General features: G+C 49.8%; 7 pseudogenes; 6 read left to right on the plus strand and 1 right to left on the minus strand.

Moving 5' to 3' along the window:
* The first annotated feature begins 2,605 nt into the window (after window positions 1-2,605).
* Window positions 2,606-2,724, plus strand: LOC143948835 (5S ribosomal RNA; annotated as a pseudogene).
* A 322-nt stretch (window positions 2,725-3,046) lies between these two features.
* Window positions 3,047-3,165, plus strand: LOC143949055 (5S ribosomal RNA; annotated as a pseudogene).
* Window positions 3,166-5,851: 2,686 nt separating this feature from the next.
* LOC143947242 (5S ribosomal RNA) lies at window positions 5,852-5,970 on the plus strand (annotated as a pseudogene).
* A 317-nt stretch (window positions 5,971-6,287) lies between these two features.
* LOC143949808 (5S ribosomal RNA) lies at window positions 6,288-6,406 on the plus strand (annotated as a pseudogene).
* A 3,435-nt stretch (window positions 6,407-9,841) lies between these two features.
* Window positions 9,842-9,960, plus strand: LOC143949027 (5S ribosomal RNA; annotated as a pseudogene).
* Window positions 9,961-10,055: 95 nt separating this feature from the next.
* Window positions 10,056-10,175, plus strand: LOC143949355 (5S ribosomal RNA; annotated as a pseudogene).
* Window positions 10,176-13,794: 3,619 nt separating this feature from the next.
* LOC143949752 (5S ribosomal RNA) lies at window positions 13,795-13,913 on the minus strand (annotated as a pseudogene).
* Window positions 13,914-22,419: the final 8,506 nt, after the last annotated feature.

Genomic DNA, 22,419 nt, shown 5'->3' on the forward strand with positions numbered 1-22,419 from the left:
ATTGCGGCGTACGCTGACGATCTAATTTTTTCCGTCTCCAATCCACACATTTTGCTTCCCAAAATACTTGCGTCTCTACAGCGACACGGCAACCTATCAAACTATAAAAACAATTGCGCCAAGTCGGCTGTATTGAATATATCGGTCCCGGATGGTGAGGCCAAGAGGCTCCGCTCCACTTTTCCATTCTACTGGGCTGAAAAATCTATACGTTAACTGGGCGTTGACATCGCAGCGGATTTAGCGCAATTGTACCTGCTTAATTTTGTCCCTCTCCTGGATAGACTGAAATCTGATTTGGGAAACTGGCATGCTTTAACACTGACCTGGTTCGGGCGCTGTAATGCATTCAAAATGATGGCCCTCCCTCGGATCTTATACATGTTCCAGACATTACCGATCCGGTTACCCCCAATTGTTTTTCAGACAACTGCAGGTGCTGCTCCGGGACTTTATTTGGGCGCGTGAAGGGTGGCGGTCAATTCTTCCATCCGGAGAATATGATTGACTTTGGAATACCACAGCACCACACTGAGGCTCAAGTGTAGAAGGCACGCTACTGGGAACCCAAAAGTTCCTCAAGGTCGGGCATGCCCAGAAAAGGTGTCCCATGGTCCCCATATCTGAATTTCACCTCCAACAAACATCCGGGATCGATCTATCCATTTTATTCAGAAGGTATGGGACTCTATACCAGCGTGAGACTATCTTGTATCTTGATATTGGTTTGCGATGGAAGCTTTATGTACTAAGGTCAGGATCTTCCCTATCTGTTGTGGGGTAAATGTGATGCCTAAGTCCCTCTCCCATTTGTGGATAAATGGTGGGGGTCAACTCCTCCTCCTGACTACTCAATAGGTTGTACAGGAGGGAGAGGGTGTGTCGCACAGGTTCCCTTTTGTGACAGATGGATTCATAGGGTGTCAGGTCTCTAGGAGTGTAGGGGGCCCTTTGTATGGCCAGAAGAAAGTGACAAAGTTGATAAGCACTAAACAAGTCAAGCGGAGGGTCAGAAAGCTCGGCGACAGTTTGCGTGGTCGGGAGCCCTCCCGTGGGCCACACCTCTCCCAGACGCTGTTTCCCCACCAGTGTCAACTGTCGCAGTTTCTTGTTGGTAAATCCCGGTGGGAAGTCTGGATTAGCTATAACCGGAGTCATTGGTGATGGCAGGGGAGCAATGTGTGTGCAGCGGAACAACCTCCGCACAACAGCCAACGTAGCTCCCACTACGGGGTGACCTCTGAGGTCTTTTGGTAGGGAGGACAGGAGCCACGGGGAGGTCAATAGGGGAATGGATCCATCCTCAATCTCCATCTCCACCCACTGCTTGTGTGGGCCATTACAATGCCAATCAACGACTCTCGCTAGCAGAGTCACTCTGTAGTATTGTCTGAGATCTGGGAGACCCAGACCCCCCTTGTCCTTTGGTCTGGCAAGCAATTGCAAACGGGCTTTGGGCAGTTTGCGCGCCCAAATAAAGTCCCGGAGCAGCACCTGCAGTTGTCTGAAAAAAATTGGGGGTAACCGGATCGGTAATGTCTGGAACATGTATAAGATCCGAGGGAGGGCCATCATTTTGAATGCATTACAGCGCCCAAACCAGGTCAGTGTTAAAGCATGCCAGTTTCCCAAATTAGATTTCAGTCTATCCAGGAGAGGGACAAAATTAAGCAGGTACAATTGCGATAAATCGGCTGCGATGTCAACGCCCAGTTAACGTATAGATTTTTCAGCCCAGTAGAATGAAAAAGAGGAGCGGAGCCTCTTGGCCTCACCATCCGGGACCGATATATTCAATACAGCCGACTTGGCGCAATTGTTTTTATAGTTTGATAGGCTGCCGTGTCGCTGTAGAGACGCAAGTATTTTGGGAAGCAAAATGTGTGGATTGGAGACGGAAAAAATTAGATCGTCAGCGTACGCCGCAATTTTGTGGTGTGCCGAGGGTTTGGATATGCCAGTAATATTCGGGTCATTCCGAACGTGACACATAAGTGGTTCCAGTGTCAGAATTAAAATTAGGGGAGACAGAGAGCACCCTTGCCTCGTCCCATTAGTGATGGGGAAAGAGTCCGAGCACCACTCGGTCACCCGTACCGCTGCCGATGGCGTGGAGTAAAGCGACATTACCCAGCTCATCATGTTGGGGCCAAGACCTATATGTTCCAGGGTGGCCTGCATAAAGTGCCAGGCCACCTTGTCAAAGGCCTTCTCCGCATCCGTTGACAACATAAGCAAGGGCCTTCCCTGTACATGCGCCACATGGATTAAATTGAGGACTCGGGCCGTATTGTCTCTAGCTTCCGACTTATTTTTATTTTTTTGCTTGTTTCCCAAGGTGACCATCTTGGCGTTTGTCAAGAGGGTTGAAAGTGCCTGAAGAGATTGCCTACGGGCACATCACCCTGAAAGCACCCGATCTCGTTTGATGTTGGAGGCTAATAGAGTCGGGCCTTGTTAGTACCTGGATGGGAGACCGCCTGGGAATACCAGGTGTCGTAGACTTTTTTTTATGTTGTTGGCGTTGACCTGTTTTTTTTTCGCTTATTTCCCAAAGTGACCATCTTGGTGTTTGTCAAGAGGGTTGAGAGTGCCTGAAGAGATTGCCTATGGCCACATCACTCTGAAAGCACCCAATCTCGTCTGATCTTGGAGGCTAAGAAGAGTCAGGCCTGGTTAGTACCTGGATGGGAGACCACCTGGGATTACCAGTTATTGTAGGCTTCTTTTTATGTTGTTGGCGTTGATTCGTTTTCTTTTTTTTTGCTTGTTTCCCAAGGTGACCATCTTGGCATTTGTCAAGAGGGTTGAGAGTGCCCAAAGAGATCGCTTACAGCAGCATCACCCTGAAAGAGCCCTATCTATTCTCTTTTCTGAGGCTAAGAAGGGTTGGGCCTAGTTAGTACCTGGATGGGAGATGGCGTTGGAATGCCAGGTGCCGTATTCTTCTTTTTATGTTGTTGACATTGACCTGTTTTTTATTGCTTGTATCTCAAGGTGACTATCTTGGCATTTGTCAAGAGGGTTGAGAATGCCCAAAGAGATTGCCTATGGGCACATAACCCTGAAAGCACCCGATCTCCTCTGATCTCAGAAGCTAAACAGGGTTGGGCCTTGCTAGTACCTGGATTGGAGACCACCTGGGAATACTAGGTGCTGTATGCTTCTTGTGATACAAATAGTTACAAACAAACGATCATATTGCATGGATATCAGAGCCAATGGTAAGAAGTCCGAGGAGAATAGCATGTGTACAGCTTTGCGGTCATATCAAGATGAGATTAAAGCTCCATCTCGTTGGGATCCTCTACCACGTAAAATATTATTGATACTAGCCCTGCTATCCTCGAAGAGTTTAGATATCCATAGATAGGGGAAGAGTATTGTGTAGTAGTCAAATGGGGTCGGAACATACCATTTTCTTTTCCCTTTTTTGAGTTAAGAAGGGAAATAGTAGAACTGAAAGGAGGGAGAAGGGGAAAGAGAAGATTGGGGAAGGAAATGGCAGAAAAGGAAAAGAAGGGGTAAGGGGGTGTCGTGGGTAGAGTGGATAGGATGGGGTCCCCTCCCAGGGAGCAAGAGATGCCCTCGGCTCACCAGCTCATCAGCTGTCCAACGTTTGGAACAGCGATCTCCAACGATCACCATGAGCTTACTATGTCTCGCGGAGGTATTCTTCCGAAAAGCGAAACTGGGTCCAGTAGAACCATCTGTTCCCATGCTCCTCCGTTTTATCCCTCATTGTGGCAGTCAGGTCTTCCATTCGTTCAATATCATTTACCCTTGCGAACCACTGGGTCACCATTGGAGCAGATTGCTCTTTCCACTGACTTGGGATACAGGCCCTAGCTGCATTGAGGAGATGTTTAAGTAAGGACTTATGATAACGCTTTCTCGACATAGGAGTTAGATTGAGAAGAACTGCTGTGGGATCATTGGCTAAGGAAATGTCTGTGAACTTGTGGATGAGTCTCAGGACAGGCTGCCAGAATGTTTGTAATTTAGGGCATTCCCAGAAAATGTGGAGAATGGTGCCAGCCTGTTGCCCGCAGCGACAGCAGCGGTCAGATTGACCGGGGAATATTTTGGCCAACACCACCGGTGTACGATACCAGCGTGTGATCAGCTTATATGAGATCTCCTGATATTTACTGCAGAGTGACGACTTATGGGCGAAAAAGAGTATTCTGTCCTTCTGTGGTTTGGAGAATGTAGTTTGTAAGTCCCTTTTCCATTTAGCTAGGAAGGGTGGATCCGTGGAGGATTGTGCGTCTGTCAGGATTTGGTAGGACCTAGAGAGGAAACCACGAACTGGGCCATCATCCAGGCAAAGTTCCTCAAAGGGGTGGAATTGTCTAGAGAAGAACGAATGGTTAGGTAGTGATCCGAGGAAATGGATTAGCTGTCTAGCTCTCCAGCTATCCAATGCAACAGGTACTTGCTCTAGCAGTATGGTCCCCATGGGAATCAAGCCCGTGGGTCCAAGAAATAGGGCTGCTCTCAGAAGCCCTTTCGGGGCTTGCCTGGTAAAGGCCTGGTCAGACAGGCCCGGAGGGAATCTAGGATGTCCAATAATTGGGGTCATAGGAGAAGGGAAGTTAGTCAGGTGGGAAAGGTGAAAAAAACTATCCATCTCGGCGAGCGAGGGGCCAATTAACGGGTGAGTAGTCACACAGGGCTCCAATGGCCTCCCCGCCCAAGGCAGACCAGTCAGTGGAACCCGCACCATCTCCTGCTCTAGCTTGACCCATAGCTTCAGTTCCCCATGCCGGTGTCCTATCACATATGGTCCCCCATCGGATAGTGTCCGCTGTGTGCTGCGCATGCGCAGTACACAGCAACACAGATTCCGAAAATTGCCGAGCATGAACGGCGCCTGCGCACTGAGTCCAGGTTCTATCCCCACTATCCAAGTGGACATAGAGTAAGAATATAAAAGAGCCGAGCACAGCGAGGCCGAGCCCGAAGCGTGGCGAGCGAAGCTCGCCTGCGAGGGGCCCTCTAATATTCACAACCCTATGTCCGCTTGGATGGTGGGGCTACCACCTCCACTCACCGCGCAGGCGCCGTTCGGCTTCGGAGATTTTCCGAAGCTTCGTCTGCTCCGTACTGCGCATGCGCAGTACGGCGCAGACACTATATCATGGCCGGACAGTATATGGCAGAACACCAGCACCAGTCAACCACCGGTGTCATGTGCGTCGCTGTGTAATATAGAGCAGGGTCCGGGAAGCCAATACCTCCCCGCAATTTCGGTCACAACAGCATTGCCCTACCAATACGCATATGTTTTCCGCGCCAGAGGAACTTGATAAAGGTTGAGCGAACCGCATGAAAGAAAGTCTGGGGTATTTTGATAGGTAAGGCTTGTAGTAGATACAGAAGTCGTGGCATTGCGTTCATATTACAGCGTCCGAACCATGACAGAGCTAGTGGGTCCCATCTCTTAGGGTCCGCTGTAAGCCCATAGGCTTCTTTTTATGTTGTTGGCTTTGACCTGTTTTTTTTGCTTGTTTCTCAAGGCGACCATCTTGGCGTTTGTCAAGAGGGTTGGGCGTGTCTTGAAGAGAATGCTTACGGCCACATCAACCTGAAAGCACCCGATCTCGTCTGATTTCAGAGGCTAAGCAGCGTCAGGCCTGGTTTGTACCTGGATGGGAGACTGCCTGGGAAGACCAGGTGCCATAGAAGGATCTGGTCTGGTTAGTGTCTTGATTGGGAGATCGCCTGGGAATACTGGATGCCGTAGGCTTCTTTTTATGTTGTTGGCTTTGACCTGTTTTTTTTAGCTTGTTTCCCAAGGTGACCATCTTGGCCTTTGTCAAGAGGCTTCAGAGTGCCCAAAGAGAGTGCCTACGGCCAAATCACCCTGAAAGAGCCCAATCTCATCTGATCTCGGAGGCTAAGCAGCGATGGGCCTGGTTAGTACCTGGATGGGAGACAGCTTGGGAATACCAGGTGCCGTAGGCTTCTCATTATGTTGTCGGCATTGACCTGTTTTATTTTCCCTTGTTTCCCAAGGTGACCATCTTGGCATGTGTCAAGAGGGTTGAGAGTGCACAAAGAAATTGCCTACGAGCACAACACCCTGAAAGCGCCCAATCTCGTTTGGTCTCAGAAGCTGAGCAGGGTTGGGCCTGGTTTGTACCTGGATGGGAGACCGCCTGGGTTTTCCAGATGCCGCAGGCTTATTTTTATGTTGTTGGTGTTGACCTGTTTTTTTCGCTTGTTTCCCAAAGTGATCATCTTGGCATTTGTCAAGAGGGTTGAGAGTGCCTAAAGAGATCGCTTACAGCCACATCACCCTGAAAGCACCCTATCTCTTCTGATCTCAGAGGCTAAGAAGGGTTGGGCCTAGTTAGTACTTGAATGGGAGACGGCCTTGGAATACTAGGTGCCGTAGTCTTCTTTTTATGTTGTTGGCGTTGACCTGTTTTTTTTCGCTTGTTTCCCAGGGTGACTATCTTGGCATTTTTCAAGAGGGATGAGAGTGCCCAAAGAGATTGCCTATGGGCACATCACCCTGAAAGCGCCCAATCTCCGCTGATCTCAGAGGCTAGAAAGGGTCGCGTCTTGTTAATACCTGGATGTTTGTTTCCCAAGGTGACCATCTTGGCGTTTGTCAAGAGGGTTGAGCGTGCCTGAAAAAATCTACTATGGCTGCATCACCCTGTAAGAGCCAAATCTCATTTGATATCAGAGGCTAAGCCGGGTTGGGACGTGGTTAGTACCTGGATGGGAGAACGCCTGGGATTTCTCAATGCCATAGGCTTTTTTTAAGTTGTTGGCATTGACTTATTTTTTATTTTTTTGTTTTATTCTTTTATTAAGTATAAGTAGAACAACATAAATATAACAGTCAACCATACAGCATGACCCAGGGTCACAATTACATGGTAACAAAAAATAGGCAGCCAAATAACTCTGGGTTCTCAGAGGGGAGTCCTAGAGTTTCATGCAGAAATGAGAGAAACCCCACCTCGGACATGTAGTACAGTATAACTAATGCAGCCCTGTTCGGACAAATGTAATCATGGAGAGCAACTGGGACCACAGCGAGCCAGCTTATCATGACCTATGTGAACCAGAGTAAAATATGAGCCGGTCGTGTCCAGAACCCTGGGGCTCTTCTGGGTCCCAAAGGCTAGTAAGGAGACAAGGCACAGTCAAAAGGGAGGACGGGGGAAGAAGAGAGTGCAAAGACGGAGAGAGAGGAGGGGGGGGATGGCGGCGGGGAAAAATAGAAAAATAAAGACAAAAAGGGAGGGGGGGGGATGCCACCGAGGGCAGACATGGCCTACGTAGGTAAACGTTAGATGTTCAGTCTTTTTCTGGGACAGGGGCGCTGCTCACCTCCCGAATGTAGTCTCAAGTACCAGAAAAATACCTCCAGGGCCTCCATGTAACACTAAATGCCTCTTCAGTGTTGTGAAGGGTGGCGGTCAATTCTTCCATCCAGAGAATATGATTGACTTTGGAATACCACAGCACCTTGGATGGGGGGCTGAGGCTGCCTCCACAGTGTGGGAATGCAGGCCCGGGCGGCGTTCAGGAGTTGCATCGGGAGGGTTTTTTTGTATTTTCGAACAGGCTGTTCGGTCAAGTGTAGAAGGCACGCTGCTGGGTTGTCTGCGATATCTACATTTCTGAGAGTTTTTATCGTCTCGGTCACCTCCACCCAAAAGTTCCTCAAGGCCGGGCATGCCCAGAAAATGTGTCCCATGGTCCCCGTATCTGAATTGCACCTCCAACAAACATCCGGGATCGATCTATTCATTTTATTCAGAAGGTATGGGACTCTATACCAGCGTGAGACTATCTTGTATCCTGATTCTTGATATTGGTTTGCGATGGAAGCTTTATGTACTAATGTCAGGATCTTGCCTATCTGTTGTGGGGTAAATGTGATGCCAAAGTCCCTCTCCCATTTGTGGATAAATGGTGGGGTCGACTCCTCCTCCTGACTACTTAATAGGTTGTACAGGAGGGAGAGGGTGTGTCGCACAGGTTCCTTTTTGTGACAGATGGATTCATAGGGTGTCAGGTCTCTAGGAGTGTAGGGGGCCCTTTGTATGGCCAGAAGAAAGTGATGAAGTTGATAAGCACTAAACAAGTCAAGCGGAGGGTCAGAAAGCTTGGCGACAGTTTGCGTGGTCGGGAGCCCTCCCAAGGGCCACACCTCTCCCAGACGCTGTTTCCCCACCACTGTCAACTGTCGCAGTTTCTTGTTGGTAAATCCCGGTGGGAAGTCTGGATTACCTATAACCGGAGTCATTGGTGACGGCAAGGGAGCAATGTGTGTGCAGCGGAAAAACCTCCGCACAACAGCCAACGTAGCTCCCACTACGGGGTGATCTCTGAGGTCTTTTGGTAGGGAGGACAGGAGCCACGGGGAGGTCAATAGGGGAATGGATCCATCCTCAATCTCCATCTCCACCCACTGCTTGTGTGGGCCATTACAATGCCAATCAACGACTCTCACTAGCAGAGTCAATCTGTAGTATTGTCTCAGATCTGGGAGACCCAGACCCCCCTTGTCCTTTGGTCTGGCAAGCAATTGCAAACGGGCTCTGGGCGGTTTGCGCGGCCAAATAAAGTCCCGGAGCAGCACCTGCAGTTGTCTGAAAAAAATTGGGGGTACCCGGATCGGTAATGTCTGGAACAAGTATAAAATCCGCGGGAGGGCCGTCATTTTGCATGCATTACAGCGCCTGAACCAGGTCAGTGTTAAAGCATGCCAGTTTCCCAAATCAGATTTCAGTCTATTCAGGAGAGGGACAAAATTAAGCGGGTACAATTGCGCCAAATCCGCTGCGATGTCAACGCCCAGGTAACGTATAGATTTTTCAGCTCAGTAGAATGGAAAAGCGGAGCGTAGCCTCTTGGCCTCACCATCCGGGACCGATATATTCAATACAGCCAAAGGTGCAATTGATTTTATAGTTTGATAGGCTGCCGTATCGCCGGAGAGCCGCGAGTATATTGGGAAGCGAAATGTGTGGATTGGAGACGAAAGAAATTAGATCGTTAGCGTACGCCGCAATTTTTTGGTGTGCCGAGGGTTTGGATATGCCAGTAATATTCGGGTCATTCCGAACGTGACACATAAGTGGTTGCAGTGTCAGAATAAAAATTAGGGGAGACAGAGGGCACCCCTGCCTCGTCCCATTAGTGATGGGGAAAGAGTCCGAGCACTCTGAAAGCACCCAATCTCGTCTGATCTTGGAGGCTTAATAGAGTCAGGCCTGGTTAGTACCTGGATGGGAGACCACCTGGGAATACCAGTTATTGTAGGCTTCTTTTTATGTTGTTGGCCTTGATTCGTTTTGGTTTTTTTTCGCTTGTTTCCCAAGGTGACCATCTTGGCATTTGTCAAGAGGGTTGAGAGTGCCCAAAGAGTTCGCTTACAGCAGCATCACCCTGAAAGAGCCCTATCTCTTCTCATCTCTGAGGCTAAGAAGGGTTGGGCCTAGTTAGTCCCTGGATGGGAGATGGCTTTGGAATACCAGGTGCCGTAGTCTTCTTTTTATGTTGTTGACATTGACCTGTTTTTTTTTCGCTTGTTTCCCAAGGTGACTATCTTGGCATTTGTCAAGAGGGTTGAGAGTGCCCAAAGAGATTGCCTGTGGGCACATAAGCCTGAAAGCGCCCGATCTCCTCTGATCTCAGAGGCTAAACAGGGTCGGGCCTTGCTAGTACCTGGATTGGAGACCACCTGGGAATACTAGGTGCTGGAGGCTTATTTTTATGTTGTTGGCGTTGATTTGTTTTTTTGTTTTTTTGTTTACCAAGGTGACCATCTTGGTGTTTGTCAAGAGGGTTGAGAGTGCTTGAAGAGCTCGCCTATGGCCACATAGCCCTGAAAGCACCAGATCTCGTCTGATCTCAGAGACTAAACAGGGTCGGGCCTTGTTAATACCTGGATGGGAGACCACCTGGGAATACTAGGTGCTGTAGACTTCTTCTCATGTTGTTGGCATTGACTTGATTTTTTTGTTTGTTTCCCAAGGTGACCATATTGGCGTTAGTCAAGGTTGAGAGTGCCTGAAGAAATCTCCTATGGCCACACCACCCTGAAAGAGCCCAATCTCATCTGATCTCAGAGGCTAAGCAGGGTTGGGACCAGTTTAGTACCTGGATGGGAGACCGCCTGGGATTTCCAGATGCCGTAGGCTTCTTTTTATGTTGTGGCCATTGACCTATTTTTTTCCACTTGTTTCCAAGGTGACCATCTTGGTGTTTGTCAAGAGAGTTGAGAGTGCCTGAAGATATTGGCTATGGTCACATCACCCTGAATCTGTTCCATCTCATCTGATCTTGGAGGCTAAGCAGGGTCCGGCCTGGTTAATGCCTGGATGGGAGACCGCCTGGGAATACCAGGTGTCGTAGGCTTCTTTTTTTTTCAAATATAATTTTTTCTCCAAATAGGGGAAGACGGTCCCCCGAGTACATAATGCAACAGAGAAATACAGAGCAAAAAGCAGCTGAACAATACTTGATACAGGTATATTCGCAACTGTGAGTCTGCCTTCCATCAATCACAATGATTCGAGGCATGGATAAAGTACTGTACCAAGATCCAGGGTCACACAAACCCCAGGTCTCTCCGGCATAATCCATCCAGAGGGGGGTGTGGGGCCGTCATTCCCAATTTTCCACTCTTTCCAAAAGAGAGAGGGGGTGGAGGGGGTGAGAGATAGGGGAGGAAGGCCGAAAAGAGAAGGGTTGAAAGATCAGAAAAGGAGAAGAGGGGACAAGACACGATGGCAGCCACTGTCCAAGGGGCCAGTCAAGGAAAGCTCAGAGCACTAAGGCGATAGCAGGCGACATCCTTCCAGCGAGAATATAAAGGTATTCCAGATGTCTCAGGTTTGTTTAAAAAATTCTTGTTTACCTTGTGATGTGAGGATCAAGTCCTCCATTTTTTTTAATGTTCTCTATTTTCCTAAGCCAGTTCCCCCCCTTACGAAAGTTCCCCCCCTTACGAAAGGGGGGGAACATTTTTTCCAATAGAGAGGGATGCAGGATTTCGCCGCATTTATCACATGCCATAAAATAGATTTTTTTGTACTTCTTAATGGGAATCTGTGAATGGTACAAGAGAAAGAATGCAGCCTCTTCCTGGATGGAGAAGTCTGTGAATTTTTGTGTCATGCATCGGATCTCTGTCCAGAAGTCCACCAAGCTGAGGCAGGACCAAAAAATGTGCAGCAACGTGCCCTCTTCTTCTCCACACCTCCAGCATATGTTCGAGGAAGAGGGGAAACATTTCTGCAGCTTTGATGGTGTCAAATACCACCTGGTGAGAAGTTTAAAATTCGTCTCCTGTATCTTCGTGCACAGCGACATTTTGAGAGCCAAAGTGATAATGCGTTGTCTCTGTGCTGGGGAAAATTAGCAATTAAGGTCCTTTTCCCAGTTGGCCAGACAGGTTAAGTGTGGGTAATCTGTTTGAGAGAGAATGTGGGCCAAAGGGCCTTCGCTCCTGCATAGAGTCTCAAACTCCGTCTGAGGGCGGGCGAACGTTTGAGGATTGGGGATGGAATGGAGAAAATGATGTTGTTGCGCCGCTCTCCAAAAAGGCAGTTGGAAAGCCCTGTCGGATCTGTTAGGGTTGAGAAAGAAGGCCATTTTCCATCAATGACGAATTTAGACGCATTGTCTAGGTTGGAATTTCTAAGTGGGTCCCCAGTTCAAAGGTTGGATGGCCACGTATAGGGAATAGGGGGGAAGTCAAAGACGTGAGTGTGTTTTGGGTAGCGATCAGGTGACTGACTTTCAACTAAGCCCCTATAGTGGGATGTGACATAAATTCTGTGGGTAAATACTTATAGCACCACATGGCGCTTCTTAGCGGGATTCGGGAGTGAGCTTAGAAAATTTGTTTCGATTCCAGTCCAATACACGCCCCAGATGGGAGGCCAGGTAGTAGCGTCGCAAGTTAGGGAGAACCAACCCTCCCTGTTGTTTAGACAATGTCAGCTGTGACCGCTTAAGTCTGGGATTTTTGTGGGCCCAGTTAAATTGAGTGAGCAAGGATTGAGCTTGCTTAAAAAACAGGACTGGAATCTGGATCGGGAGAGCTTGGAAAAGATAAGTAAATTTAGGGAGTATGTTCATTTTAATGAGATTGCATCTGCTGAACCAGGAATGGAGGCCAGAATGCCACCCGTGAAGCAAACTGCGGATCTTAGTGACAAGGGGTGGGGGGAAGTTCAACATAAACGTACGCGCGATGTCCGGTGGAATGTAAGTACGTGAGTATATCTTACTTATCCATGCCAGCATCCGTTCACTCAGACCTATATGGCGAAGGACCGAGAACATTAATGTCCATTTGACCCGATCAAAAGAAACTGCGACAGTTGACAGTGGTGGGGAAACAGCGTCTGGGAGAGGTGTGGCCCTCGGGAGGGCTCCCGACCACGCAAACTGTCACCGAGCTTTCTGACCCTCCGCTTGACTTGTTTAGTGCTTATCAACTTCGTCACTTTCTTCTGGCCATACAAAGGGCCCCCTACACTCCTAGAGACCTGACGCCCTATGAATCCATTTGTCACAAAAAGGAACCTGTGCGACATACCCTCTCCCTCCTGTACAACCTATTAAGTAGTCAGGAGGAAGAGTCGACCCCACCATTTATCCACAAATGGGAGAGGGACTTTGGCATCACATTTACCCCACAACAGATAGGGAAGATCCTGACATTAGTACATAAAGCTTCCATCGCAAACCAATATCAAGAATCAGGATACACGATAGTCTCACGCTGGTATAGAGTCCCATACCTTCTGAATAAAATGAATAGATCGATTCCGGATGTTTGTTGGAGGTGCAATTCAGATACGGGGACCATGGGACACATTTTCTGGGCATGCCCGGCCTTGAGGAACCTTTGGGTGGAGGTGACCGGGACGATAAAAACTCTCAGAAATGGCATCGAGAAATCCCAGGCGGTCTCCCATCCCGGTACTAACCAGGTCCCAACCCTGCTTAGCCTCTGAGATCAAATGAGATTTGGCTCTTTCAGGGTGATGCAGCCATAGTAGATTTTTTCAGGCACGCTCAACCCTCTTGACAAACGCCAAGATGGTCACCTTGGGAAACAAACAAAAAAAACAAGTCAATGCCAACAACATAAAAAGAAGCCTACCGCACCTAGTATTTCCATGCGGTCTCCCATCCAGGTATTAACAAGGCGCGTCCCTTTCTAGCCTCTGAGATCAGCGGAGATTGGGCGCTTTCAGGGTGATGTGTCCATAGGCAATCTCTTTGGGCACTCTCATCCCTCTTGAAAAATGCCAAAACCCTGGGAAACAAGCGAAAAAAAACAGGTCAACGACAACAACATAAAAAGAAGAATACGGCACCTGGTATTCCAAGGCCGTCTCCCATTCAAGTACTAACTAGGCCCAACCCTTCTTAGCCTCTGAGATCAGAAGAGATAGGGTGCTTTCAGGGTGATGTGGCTGTAAGCGATCTCTTTAGGCACTCTCAACCCTCTTGACAAATGCCAAGATGATCACTTTGGGAAACAAGCGAAAAAAACAGGTCAACACCAACAACATAAAAAGAAGCCTGCGGCATCTGGAAAACCCAGGCGGTCTCCCATCCAGGTACAAACCAGGCCCAACCCTGCTTAGCCTCTGAGACCAAGCGAGATTGGGCGCTTTCAGGTTGTTGTGCTCGTAGGCAATTTCTTTGTGCACTCTCAACCCTCTGGACACATGCCAAGATGGTCACCTTGGGAAACAAGGGAAAATAAAACAGGTCAACGCCGACAACATAATGAGAAGCCTACGGCACCTGGTATTCCCAAGCTGTCTCCCATCCAGGAACTAACCAGGCCCATCGCTGCTTAGCCTTTGAGATCAGATGAGATTGGGCTCTTTCAGGGTGATTTGGCCGTAGGCACTCTCTTTGGGCACTCTGAAGCCTCTTGACAAAGGCCAAGATGGTCACCTTGGGTGACGGCAGGGGAGCAATGTGTGTACAGCGGAACAACCTCCGCACAACAGCCAACGTAGCTCCCACTACGGGGTGATCTCTGAGGTCTTTTGGTAGGGAGGACAGGATCCACGGGGAGGTCAATAGGGGAATGGATCCATCCTCAATCTCCATCTCCACCCACTGCTTGTGTGGGCCATTACAATGCCAATCAACGACTCTCGCTAGCAGAGTCGCTCTGTAGTATTGTCTCAGATCTGGGAGACCCAGACCCCCCTTGTCCTTTGGTCTGGCAAGCAATTGCAAACGGGCTCTGGGCGGTTTGCGCGCCCAAATAAAGTCCCGGAGCAGCACCAGCAGTTGTCTGAAAAAAATTGGGGGTAACCGGATCGGTAATGTCTGGAACAAGTATAAGATCCGCGGGAGGGCCGTCATTTTGAATGCATTACAGCACCCGAACCGGGTCAGTGTTAAAGCATGCCAGTTTCCCAAATCAGATTTCAGTCTATTCAGGAGAGGGACAAAATTAAGCGGGTACAATTGCGCCAAATCCGCTGCGATGTCAACGCCCAGGTAACGTATAGATTTTTCAGCTCAGTAGAATGGAAAAGCGGAGCGTAGCCTCCTGGCCTAACCATCCGGGACCGATATATTCAATACAGCCGACGGTGCAATTGATTTTATAGTTTGATAGGCTGCCGTATCGCCGGAGAGCCGCAAGTATATTGGGAAGTGAAATGTGTGGATTGGAGACGAAAAAAATTAGATCGTCAGCGCACGCCGCAATTTTGTGGTGTGCCGAGGGTTTGGATATGCCGGTAATATTCGGGTCATTCCAAACGTGACACATAAGTGGTTCCAGTGTCAGAATAAAAATTAGGGGAGACAGAGGGCACCCCTGCCTCGTCCCATTAGTGATGGGGAAAGAGTCCGAGAAAGAGATTGCCTATGGGCACATCCCCCTGAAAGTGCCCAATCTCCGCTGATCTCAGAGGCTAGAAAGGGTCGCGCCTTGTTAATACCTGGATGGGAGACCGCATGGAAATACTAGGTGCGGTAGGCTTCTTTTTATGTTGTTGGTGTTGACTTGTTTTTTTTGTTTGTTTCCTAAGGTGACCATCGTGGCATTTGTCAAGAGGGTTGAGCGTGCCTGAAAAAATCTACTATGGCTGCATCACCCTGAAAGAGCCAAATCTCATTTGATCTCAGAGCAGGGCCGGCGCTACCACTAGGCGAAGTAGGCAGCCGCCTAGGGCGCACTACCACCTAGGGCGCAACTACGGCCTCTGCCCAGTGTGAGCTCCTCTTCTGCTCTCTCGCCCCCCCTGTGGTGTTCCACCGGCGCCACCAATCCCCCATGTTTCCCGCTGAGCGCCCCACCGTACTCATCTCACAGCGCCGCTCCGGGACTCCTTTGCTCCAGCCTGTCCCTCTGGAGCGGCGCTGTGTGTCTGTGTGAGTGCAGCGGAGGGGTGGGGCTCGGCGGAGATGGGAGCTTCGAGAGGTCGGTCAGCTGACTTCCTGCCCGGCGGGGACATCATGGAGCGGGGTTGACGGCGCTGGCCTGGTCCCGGCGGGGATATGATGGAGGCGGAGCGGATGGATGGCGCTGGTGTGGCTCCGGCGGAGCGGGTGGACGGCGCTGGTGTGGCCCCGGTGGAGCGGATGGATGGCGCTGGCGTGGCCCCGGCGGAGCGGGTGGACGGCGCTGGCAGTGCGGAGGAGTCAGAGAGGCCCGGTGGGATGATGGTCGCTGAAGGCAGCATCAAAGAGCAGAGGTAAGGAGGAGGATGGATCCATTGAGCTGTATGGAGGGGGTTTGTGTGTGAGTAATGCAGGAAGTAGGAGTCAGGTAGGTCAGTGTGATGTGTGTCAGTGTCATGCCAGTGTGGTGTGTCTGTGTATGTGTCATGTCAGTGTGATGTGTCTGTGTATGTGTCATGTCAGTGTGATGTGTCTGTGTATGTGTCATGCCAGTGTGATGTGTCTGTGTATGTGTCATGTCAGTGTAATGAGTCTGTGTATGTGTCATGTCAGTGTGATGTGTCTGTGTATGTGTCATGTCAGTGTGATGTGTCTGTGTATGTGTCATGTCAGTGTAATGTGTCAGTGTATGTGTCATGTCAGTGTAATGTGTCAGTGTATGTGTCATGCCAGTGTGATGTGTCAGTGTATGTGTCGTGTCAGTGTATGTGTCATGTCAGTGTAATGTGTCAGTGTATGTGTCATGTCAGTGTAATGTGTCTGTGTATGTGTCATGTCAGTGTGATGTGTCTGTGTATGTGTCATGTCAGTGTGATGTGTCTGTGTATGTGTCATGTCAGTGTGATGTGTCTGTGTATGTGTCATGCCAGTGTGATGTGTCAGTGTATGTGTCGTGTCAGTGTATGTGTCATGTCAGTGTAATGTGTCAGTGTATGTGTCATGTCAGTGTGATGTGTCAGTGTATGTGTCATGCCAGTGTGATGTGTCAGTGTATGTGTTATGCCAGTGTATGTGTCATGCCAGTGTGATGTGTCGTGTCAGTGTATGTGTCATGTCAGTGTAATATGTCAGTGTATGTGTCGTGTCAGTGTATGTGTCATGTCAGTGTATGCTTCAGTGTATGCGTCAGTGCCATTGTATGTGTCAGGGTATGTGTTTTCAGGGTATGTGTTTTCAGGGTATGTGTTTTCAGGGTATGTGTTTTTAGTGTAGGTGTCAGCGTGATGGTCAGTGTAGGTGTCAACGTGATGGTCAGTGTAGGTGTCTGCGTGATGGTCAGTGTAGGTGTCAGCGTGATGGTCAGTGTAGGTGTCAGCGTGATGGTCAGTGTAATTGGCAGTGTAGGTGCCAGGTGGGTTGGTGTAGGTGCCAGGTGGGTCGGTGTAATTATCAGGTGGGTCAGTGTAGGGGTCAGTGTGATGTGAGTAGTGCAGGAAGTAGGAGTCAGGTGGATTAGTTTATGTGTCAGGGGGTCAGTGTAGGGGTCAGATAGGTCATGTGTAGCAAGGGCAGGGTAAGGTGGAGTCATGGGCGCAGCCGGGGGGGGGGCGGCAAAATTAGGTTTTCGCCTAGGGTGTCAACGATCCTTGCACCAGCCCTGTCTCAGAGGCTAAGCAGGGTTGGGACCTGGTTAGTACCGGGATGGGAGACCGCCTGGGATTTCTCGATGCCATAGGCTTTTTTTTTAAGTTGTTGGCATTGACTTATTTTTTTTTTTTTGTTTTATTCTTTTATTAAGTATAAGTAGAACAACATAAATATAACAGTCAACCATACAGCATGACCCAGGGTCACAATTACATGGTAACAAAAAATAGGCAGCCAAATAACTCTGGGTTCTCAGAGGGGAGTCCTAGAGTTTCATGCAGAAAAGAGAGAAACCCCACCTCTGACATGTAGTACAGTATAACTAATGCAGCTCCGTTCGGACAAATGTAATCATGGAGAACAACTGGGACCACAGCGAGCCAGCTTATCATGACCTATGTGAACCAGAGTAAAATATGAGCCGGTCGTGTCCAGAACCCTGGGGTTCTTCTGGGTCCCAAAGGCTAGTAAGGAGACAAGGCATAGTGAAAAGTGAGGACGGGGGAAGAAGAGAGTGCAAAGACGGAGAGAGAAGAGGGGGGGAGGGGATGGCGGCGGGGAAAAAAAGAAAATAAAGACAAAAAGGGAAGGGGGGGAATGCCACCCAGGGCAGACTTGGCCTACGTAGGTAAACGTTAGATGTTCAGTCGTTTTCTGGGACAGGGGCTCTGCTCACCTCCCAAATGTAGTCTCAAGTACCAGTAAAATACCTCCAGGGCCTCCATGTAACACTAAATGCCTCTTCAGTGTTGTGAAGGGTGGCGGTCAATTCTTCCATCCGGAGAATATGATTGACTTTGGAATACCACAGCACCTTGGATGGGGGCTGAGGCTGCCTCCACAGTGTGGGAATGCAGGCCCGGGCGGCGTTCAGGAGTTGCATCGTGAGGGTTTTTTTGTATTTTCGAACAGGCTGTTCGGTCAAGTGTAGAAGGCACGCTGCTGGGTTGTCTGCGATATCTACATTTCTGAGAGTTTTTATCGTCCCGGTCACCTCCACCCAAAAGTTGCTCAAGGCCGGGCATGCCCAGAAAATGTGTCCCATGGTCCCCGTATCTGAATTGCACCTCCAACAAACATCCGGAATCAATCTATTCATTTTATTCAGAAGGTATGGGACTCTATACCAGCGTGAGACTATCTTGTATCCTGATTCTTGATATTGGTTTGCGATGGAAGCTTTATGTACTAATGTCAGGATCTTCCCTATCTGTTGTGGGGTAAATGTGATGCCAAATGCAATCTCCCATTTGTGGATAAATGGTGGGGTCGTCTCCTCCTCCTGACTACTTAATAGGTTGTACAGGAGGGAGAGGGTGTGTTGCACAGGTTCCTTTTTGTGACAGATGGATTCATAGGGCGTCAGGTCTCTAGGAGTGTATGGGGCCCTTTGTATGGCCAGAAGAAAGTGACGAAGTTGATAAGCATTAAACAAGTCAAGCGGAGGGTCAGAAAGCTTGGCGACAGTTTGCGTGGTCGGGAGCCCTCCCGAGGACCACACCTCTCCCAGACGCTTTTTCCCCACCACTGTCAACTGTCGCAGTTTCTTGTTGGTAAATCCCGGTGGGAAGTCTGGATTACCTATAACCGGAGTCATTGGTGACGGCAGGGGAGCAATGTGTGTGCAGCGGAACAACCTCCGCACAACAGCCAACGTAGCTCCCACTACGGGGTGATCTCTGAGGTCTTTTGGTAGGGAGGACAGGAGCCACGGGGAGGTCAATAGGGGAATGGATCCATCCTCAATCTCCATCTCCACCCACTGCTTGTGTGGGCCATTACAATGCCAATCAACGACTCTCGCTAGCAGAGTCGCTCTGTTGTATTGTCTCAGATCTGGGAGACCCAGACCCCCCTTGTCCTTTGGTCTGGCAAGCAATTGCAAACGGGCTCTGGGCGGTTTGCGCGCCCAAATAAAGTCCCGGAGCAGCACCTGCAGATGTCTGAAAAAGATTGGGGGTAACCGGATCGGTAATGTCTGGAACAAGTATAAGATCCGCGGGAGGGCCGTCATTTTGAATGCATTACAGCGCCCGAACCAGGTCAGTGTTAAATCATGCAAGTTTCCCAAATAGTGATGGACGAACTTCCGACGGGACGTTTCGCGAACGCGAAACGCGAACGGGCACAAACGTTCGCGAAAACGACCGTTCGCCGCGGGCTCCATTGACTTCAATGGGAGGCGAATTTCGCAAACCTTTAGGTCGAATTTGCGGCCACGGGGTAATTATTAGGGGGTAGCACGTAGTCCCACCACCTGGACAATAGCATAATACATGTATGAGGTGAATTTGGGATCGATAACTACAAGCATTTTTTTTTTATTTGGGAAATTGTTCTGACAATTCAGGACTATGGAGCTAATGAAGGCAATGGAGGAGAGGGAAGGTCAGGGACCAGGGTAGGCAAACAAGAGGGTGCAGGAGATACAGAGCACTGACAGCAGCACCGTAATACAGAGCACTGACATCAGCACCGTGACATACAGCGCTGACAGCAGCTCCGTGACATACAGCGCTGACAGCAGCTCCGTGACATACAGCGCTGACAGCAGCTCCGTGACATACAGCGCTGACAGCAGCTCCGTGACATACAGCGCTGACAGCAGCTCCGTGACATACAGCGCTGACAGCAGCACCGTGACATACAGCGCTGACAGCAGCTCCGTGACATACAGCGCTGACAGCAGCTCCGTGACATACAGCGCTGACAGCAGCTCCGTGACATACAGCACTGACAGCAGCTCCGTGACATACAGCGCTGACAGCAGCTCCGTGACATACAGCGCTGACAGCAGCACCGTGACATACAGCGCTGACAGCAGCTCCGTGACATACAGCGCTGACAGCAGCTCCGTGACATACAGCGCTGACAGCAGCTCCGTGACATACAGCACTGACAGCAGCTCCGTGACATACAGCGCTGACAGCAGCTCCGTGACATACAGCGCTGACAGCAGCACCGTGACATACAGCGCTGACAGCAGCTCCGTGACATACAGCGCTGACAGCAGCTCCGTGACATACAGCGCTGACAGCAGCTCCGTGACATACAGCGCTGACAGCAGCTCCGTGACATACAGCGCTGACAGCAGCTCCGTGACATACAGCGCTGACAGCAGCTCCGTGACATACAGCGCTGACAGCAGCTCCGTGACATACAGCGCTGACAGCAGCTCCGTGACATACAGCGCTGACAGCAGCACCGTAAGCAGCCCCAGGAGGAAGTCAGCACAGCACAGGGATGGTGTGATCCCCTCATAATAAGAACCCCCAGGAGGAAGTCAGCACAGCACAGGGATGGTGGGAGCCCCTCATAATAAGAACCCCCAGGAGGAAGTCAGCACAGCACAGGGATGGTGGGAGCCCCTCATAATAAGAACACCCAGGAGGAAGTCAGCACAGCACAGGGATGGTGGGAACCCCTCATAATAAGCAGCCCCAGTAGAAATATGACACCGCTCAACCTCTTCAAAGAGGAGGGTAGGGGCATATAGTACGGTGTGCTTTTTTGGGTCAGGGAAGTGAGCCAAATGAATTAAGAAGGTCTGTGTGCTTGATTCCAAAAATTGTTTATAGACATATACATGGTCTACTGATCACATGTGTTGAATTCCTCCGAGATCCATGCCTCATTCATTTTTAGAAATGTGAGGTAGTTAACACTGTCGTGAGCTAGGCGAGTACGCTTATCGGTCACAATCCCCCCTGCTGCGCTGAACGTCCTTTCGGACAGGACACTGGATGAGGGGCAAGCCAACAGTTCGATTGCAAATTGGGCAAGCTCTGGCCAGAGGTCAAGCCTGCCCACCCAGTAGTCTAGGGGTTCATCACTCCTCAGAGCGTCCACATCGGCCGTTAACCCAATGTAGTCGGACACCTGACGGTCTAGGCGTTCCCTGATGCTGGATCCGGATGACACCTGTCGATGGGTCGGCTGAAAGAATGACCTCATATCCGAAGTCACCAACACATCTTCAAACCGGCCTCTTCTTGCAGGCGCTGTTGGATTGGTACCCGCAAATCCTTCTCTGGGAGTGGGAATTGCTCCTCTGCCAGCGCACGCAAAAGCAGAATGCAGCATTTCTCGAAGCAAGGCCTGGAAGTGCTGCATTCTGACAGCCCTCTGCGACGGCGGTAACATTTCCGCCATTTTGTGTTTGTACCGGGGATCTAAGTACGTTGCCACCCAGTACTGGTCCTTGACCCTCATGCTTTTTATACGGGGGTCCCTATTAAAACACTGGAGCATGAAGGCCCCCATTTGCACTCAAGCGGAAGGTATGTGGTGGTGGTGGTGTTGTTGGTGGTAGTGTCTTTGGGGGTGCACATAGCAGAGAGTGAAGAAGAGGGTGCAGATCGAGAGGATGAGGAGGGTGCAGAAGAATAAGGCTGAGTGAGCCACTCAACCAAGTCTGGTGCGTCCTTTAAAGTAATTGAACGCACCTTCTGCAACTTCCCACTTTGGCTCAAGGCTGTTGCTCCTGCCCTACCCCTACCACCCCTGCGGAAGGGCCTGCCTCTTCCTCTGCCTGTCATTTTTTAAATCACCCTGTGACAAAACTCTTAGTCCCTATACCGCTGAAGGACTGCTGCAGTATAGGGCAGCGGTCAGCAGTAGTGCACGTCAACCCTATGTATTGTGGACCGATAGCGGTCCTTACAGAACAGCAGACTGTACTGCACTCAGGCCTATGTACCGTAGCACCCTATACCAAGTTACCAGTCCTTATAAAAACTTTTGTGGACCAAGCAGGTTGTGTGTTAGTGATTAGCAGACTGTACGTCAGTCCCTATACCAATGAAGGACTGCTGCAGTATAGGGCAGCGGTCAGCAGTAGTGCACGGCAACCCTATGTATTGTGGACCGATAGCGGTCCTTACAGAACAGCAGACTGTACTGCACTCAGGCCTATGTACCGTAGCACCCTATACCAAGTTACCAGTCCTTATAAGAACTTTTGTGGACCAAGCAGGTTGTGTGTTAGTGATTAGCAGACTGTACGTCAGTCCCTATACCAATGAAGGACTGCTGCAGTATAGGGCAGCGGTCAGCAGTAGTGCACGTCAACCCTATGTATTGTGGACCGATAGCGGTCCTTACAGAACAGCAGACTGTACTGCACTCAGGCCTATGTACCGTAGCACCCTATACCAAGTTACCAGTCCTTATAAAAACTTTTGTGGACCAAGCAGGTTGTGTGTTAGTGATTAGCAGACTGTACGTCAGTCCCTATACCAATGAAGGACTGCTGCAGTATAGGGCAGCGGTCAGCAGTAGTGCACGGCAACCCTATGTATTGTGGACCGATAGCGGTCCTTACAGAACAGCAGACTGTACTGCACTCAGGCCTATGTACCGTAGCACCCTATACCAAGTTACCAGTCCTTATAAGAACTT

This window comes from Lithobates pipiens, unplaced genomic scaffold, assembly GCF_037356315.1.
Source record: "Lithobates pipiens isolate NorthernLeopardFrog02 unplaced genomic scaffold, aLitPip1_a1.2 Scaffold_30, whole genome shotgun sequence".
NCBI lineage: Eukaryota > Metazoa > Chordata > Amphibia > Anura > Ranidae > Lithobates > Lithobates pipiens.